Genomic DNA, 6,000 nt, shown 5'->3' on the forward strand with positions numbered 1-6,000 from the left:
AACTTAAGTTTCAGAAGAAATATTAATTTCCCAGCCTAACAGACTTTTTCTGACATGGTTCTCAGCTTTGCAAAATACAACAGGAGAAAAAAAATATTTTAAAAAGCCCATATAAGCCTTAAATGTGCAGCCCTCAGCCTGCGTTCCCCCTGTCCCCACACTGAGACAGGATTTGCATGAGGATGCTGCAGCTGGGTGCTGGTGGGGCACAGGGAGGAAAGGAGGCAGAGGGGCAGGATGCGGCTGGGGAAGGGGGATGGAGAGAGCAAGTCATGTCCCTCACCTGCTCCTACCCACTCTGTCCCCACCTGCAGTAGCATAACACAACCAGGCATGGATCGACTGAGGAAGGAGAGATGAAGTTTTAAGGAGATGGAAGCGCTTATGTGTATATGTACGCGACTTAGAGATCTCAAAAGATTTCACACCGTATTTCACATTTCTAAGCTTCTCCCTCAGCCACACAAGAGGCGAGCATAAATGAGACGGGTCAAAAGCCTCATAAGCTTTAAACATCTCCAGGTTTTCCAAATCACTTCCAACAGCTTCCAGTTCTGGATTAACTAGGGTTACCCAACACCAGCCAGATGAAGCCACACTCCAAAAAACTCACTGTGTGGGCAACTTCACACCTCACACACAGTATAAGCCACCTTCAATGCTTTGAGAACAGGTTTACACCCTTCAGATGCAAATCATCTTGTAATCACAGGAAAAAAACCCAAAAACCCCAACAGTTTACAGTACCTCAGGTGTCTTCTCCTTGAGGTGATGCAGCAGTCCAGCACAGCCAGGAGGGTCAACATGGCTGTAAATCAGCCTGGCCCTGCCTGCAACAAGAAGAGGATGCTCATTCACACAAGATGCAGAAAATTACAACTGTTTCATGCTAGTTTAGTCACCAGTGGAAGCAAAAACCCCACCAATTTCTAACAGTTCGGGTTTGGTTTGGTTTTTTTTTTAATGTGCCCTAAGGAGACTCACAGAAATCTTCCCTGTTGCACTGTCCTATCCTGAGCTGGAAAACATGAGTAATTCCACATTTATTTATTTTTTTGGGTGGTGGGGGGGTAGGGGGAACACTGTCCTCAAGCACTCAGCATCCTCAGCCCACACCAGGATCCGTACACAAGTATGCAGGAGCAGTGCCTGGCTGCACAGACAGCCAGCGGGAAATTCAGGTTGTGCCCCAGTGAAGACAGACCCAGAACACTTTCAGCTGTGGGGAAAGATGCAGACTCACCATTAAACACTAACCCCCAAAGCTTATTGGGAGCTCTGCCACATCCCTCCATGCTATCTTGTCCTACTATACCTATTAACACTCTGCAATTCAGTGGCCTCTATTTCTTTGCACCACCTCTGCTCTGCAGTAAAGCCAACTTCCAGCAATGGGGGGGGGGGGGGGGGAAAAGCTACAAAAACCACAATGAAGCAAGCATCCAACACAATAAAAATAAATTAAAACCCCTAGAGGACACTGAGAAGAGTTGTGGCTTCTTTTACTGCATTTTCCAAGGTGCTGTTTAAACACAGACAGGGGAAGGTGCATAAATACATCAGTTCAGCCCTCTGGCCTGCAGAAGCATTGGCAGAGCAGAAAGAGCGACAGGAGCCAGGATAATTATACCTCTGTCTCCGCAGAGCTACAGCCCACTGCCTGGGCGATGCTCTGCGACTGCTCACCCATCCCCACGCAAGGAGCCTCCAGCCCTGACCTCACAGACCCCGCAGTGGGAGGGATGCCAAGGTACCGGGCAAGATGCTAGCTAGCTCCCTTCTCAGAACACCCACCAGCCTGCCAGAGGCAACAAACCAGAGCAAACTGAGCAGTCTTGGCCCCCACACCTCCAAAGTGCAGGTTTCCCAACCCCTGCAGCACCTGGCTTCTCTGCACTGGCTGCTGCAAACTCACCTTCACACACACACCCCCAACACCCCCAGACATTTTACATCCAAGCAAGAAACAGCCATAATTTCCAGCTGGGACTGGTCTGCGCCTTCTTTTGCTGCCCAAGCCAGAGCAACCCCAGAGGAGAGAGGGGCACCATGCATTGTAGCCCCTTCCCTGCTATCTTAAGGGATGCAACACTAGTTTGCTCCAGGGAAGGCTTGCTTGCATGAGATGCAAGCAGAGAACACAGGTAGCACATAACACACCAGGAGGGCCCTCCCCTGAGCACTGGTTTTACCAGCATTTCTTCCACAAAACACATAGCCAAGCCTCTGTGCTCTGCAGGGGCGCAGCAGGAGAAAGCACAGCCTTGAACATACTTCAAACTTAGCAGGGCACAGGGAGCAAAGAGCATTTCCCTCTTACTGCATCTTGCACACCCACCTTCCCCATCCCTTCTCCCCAGACCCCCCCAGCCACACAGCCAATAGCTCAAACCAGAGACCCTGTCACCTCCTGGGCTAGCAGCCCACGCACAGGCACGAGGGGGCTCAAAGGCATCCCTGGAGCTAGAGCTCAACCTGAAGAAATAGAGCAGATGGAGAGCAACCACTGCAAAGTGCTGCATCACACGCTACCAACATCACCAGATCTGGCCAAAGCTCCAAAAGCAACCTGCCACGGGGAGGGGGATTAATACCTAAAATCCCTCTCCCATTTTGCAAGAAACAGGTCTCCAGACAGCAAATAGAAGAGCCCAACGCACCTACTAGCAAAACTCCTGAGCACAGCCCATGACACCAAAAAGTGAAGTTATTTCTCCTCCCAGCAACCACACAGTCCCCTTAAAAAGCTGCAAATCTGCCCAGACCCCCTCCCACCTGCCTTTTATCCAAGGAGAAGGTGGCCCACCAACACCTACCACCTGGGAGGCAATTAATCAGTCCCAGACAGGGCCAGAACCCAATTCCTCCGAGTAGCATCACAGGTGGCACTACCAGCCCTGCTAGGCTCAGGTGCTTTGTGGTCATTGATAAACTCCACAGGTTTTTCCAGCAAGGAGGGAGCAGCAGCTCTGAGGGTTCAGCAGGCAAGCCCCCGCTTTCTCCGAGCTCCTACTGCAGCTAAAGGTTTCTTTAGCTCCTTTCCCCAGTGACTATGCAACTTTGCAAGCGTTAAACCAGACGCAGGTGCACACAGTTGCTCCTTGAGTTGCCCCTCGGCTTGTTAAGCCCCCCCTGGAAAAAGCCCTTGGTGTCTCCAGGAAACAGGTCAAGGCAAATTCTCCCTACCTGGATGGTCCTGGGGTACCAGCCCACCCAGCACAGGCAGAGTTTTGGGCAAAGCATGCTCCCATCCCCCTTCAGGCACGTGTGAGAGCGAGGGGTTAGCGTGACGGGAAGGGACAAAATGCTTTGGGGACATCACTGGGAGATGCATGCTGGGAAATTCACATCACACCCGCTGCTGACACCGCTGGAGCATCTGGGGGGAAGATAACCCACCGCTGCCCCGGTGCTGTCCACGACCGCAGCCTCCCTCCCCTCCCATTCCATCTAATGCGATTACACTCATCATAATAAATATTGGTAAAAGTGAAAGTCTCTCTGGAGACTTCAAATCTCGGGCACAGGTGTTCAGGCTGTGGTAATTGGGTGACTCATTCATTAAAGGAAATGCAATTGAAAATCTATTACATTTTTTTTAAAAAAACACAAAGCTTCCCCCCCTGGCTACCCACCCCCCCGCTCCCTGTTTCTGGCCCCAGCCCAGCAGCAGCCAGGCTCCCCCTGGGCTTAGCAGGACTGTTTCTGCAGTGGAGGAACATGACACAGACCTTACCCTCTCCCATCCTGTGAACCTTTCTGGCTTTTAAAATTTCCCCTCGGTTTTGCAGAGCCTTTGTAATTTTTTTTTTCTAATATATTCAAAAAAATAACGGAAAAAAGGGAAGTTGGAGAAACCTGGAAGGGAAAAGAGCTACAAGGATAGATTGGGTGATAAAAACCAGCTCGGCTGAAGGACACTGAGAAACTCTTTAGTCTGGGGGGGGGGAGAGGAGAGGGAGGTCCAGTCTGGTCAGAGAAGAAAATGCCAAGTGATTTCTCCTAGCAGGGGAAGACACTGCAATAACCGACAACCAAAAGTTAAAGACAGACAAATTAAATACAGCACAAATGTTTAGCAGCGAGGGTGATTAACCTTTAAAATCCACTACCAGTGGCAGTCCTAGATTCAGCATCTCCCGAGATCCTTAAATCAACCCTGAACACCTTTTTGGAAGATTTATGTTCGACAAACATGAAATCCTAGGCTCAGGAAAGAGGTATCTAATGACTTTCCAGGGGCTGTTTATGTGATCTAAAAGTCCCTTCTGGCCCTAAATTCATTGCACCGCTGCAGCTGATCCTCAATTGATCTTGGGAAGCACAACCCGGCACGACCAACCCTGCCATGAAACCCCAAAGTTTATCATACTAGCTGCTCGTCGGGTTCCTGGCGTCACAACCTCCTGCCCACACTTTGCCTGAAATTCAGGCTAAACCAAACACGATGAAATGGGGGAAAAATTCCATGAAACCTTCTCCCCCTTTACCTTCTCCTCCTGCCCGTTTGCGGTTGACTTTTGGTGAGGATAAAGCACAAAAGGGTGGCTGGAGAGATTATTTTTGAGAAGTTGCTTCTGGCTTCAATTTTGCAATTCCAGACAAGAAACACAGCAGCTGCCCCGGCTTTGCCAGGCACCCAAATAGTGTTTGCATACAAGAGGCTGTGCTATACGGTGTGGACGGGTTACTGGGGCAGGTTGTCCTGCTCCTTGGGCACCACAAGCAATGACAGAATAACACTTTAGAGCCGTGTAATTGCAACCGCGGTGGAAGTTTTGTGTACATAGACCTACTGGCAGAGGGAGAAATTATGCTTCCAGCCAGCAATATTATAGCGGCAAACATTTCCAGTGCCAAGGTCTGCTGTGGCTCCTTCTCTCTGCCTTTCCTCTCCAAGATGATGCCCTTCATTTGCTCTTGCCCTCAGCTCTCGTGCTCAGTGATTGCCAGAAGTCACTGGAGCTTTTATGTAGCTCACCTCGTAGTCACTGTGCCATGCACCATACAAAAAAAAAAAACCAACCCCAAAAAAACCACTCAGGGCTCCTGCACAGCCTAAAGACATGACTGTGGGGCAGAGGAAGGCGCCCAGGACACATTGCAGGGTCACAGCATCGGGTGAAGCAAGTTGCAAACATTCCAATTCAGCACAAACACGCGGGAGCGGCGCATTAAACTAACACAAAGAGCACAGCCCAGCATCGCTCTCCTCTTAAGACTTCCCTTTGCTGCTGATTTATATCAGCAACCACTTCTAGCACAGACCTGGTTGCAAACCCCTTCCCCCGCCCCTGCTTTCTGCTTCGAGATGTTGCCCTTCATTCGTTCTGGGTTCATTTGTTCTTCCAGCAAATGATTTCCCTGCGCCGCTGGTATTGAAGAGCAAAACGCACAGTTCAACCAATGCCTTCTCCCAAGCCGGGCTTCCCCCCAAAATTTTCCACCTATCTCAGCCTCTACCGCCATTGACCCAGACGTGAATTTGCATGCACTCAAAGTGTGCAGCGGGTGGAAATGTGGGGATTTAGCCTTTGCCTGGCTGGCCTGCGCGGCACCAGCAGCGAACAAGCAATAACCTGAAATTCCATGGCTCCTTCACCGCGCACCGGGGCTGAAATCTCAACGGCAGCATCTTCCCTCTCCATCAGTCTCATTAACCCTGGCTGATGAATGCTGTTCCCTGCCTTGGGCATGCTTCTGCTTGTGCTACCCCTGCTAGAAGCTCTGCTCATACCCTCCACGCTCCTGCAGCGTGTTTAATAGGAACCCACCGCTCTGGTTTCCGAAAGGCGAACACTCTCTTAACTTGTTCCTGGCACCTGGAAGCACCAGAGGAAAACAGGAATGATGTCTTCTCTATCACAAGCTAGGAGGGAGCTGCATCTACCCATGGAAGAGCTGGATGCAGGCCTGAAGTCAGCAGCATCCCTCTGATCCAAGCAAGATCAGAAACGGTGCTTTTGGAGGGGTACCAACAGTTCTGTTGTGCCTTGTCCC

The sequence above is a fragment of the Falco rusticolus genome, chromosome 16 (assembly GCF_015220075.1).
Source record: "Falco rusticolus isolate bFalRus1 chromosome 16, bFalRus1.pri, whole genome shotgun sequence".
Taxonomy (NCBI): Eukaryota; Metazoa; Chordata; class Aves; order Falconiformes; family Falconidae; genus Falco; species Falco rusticolus.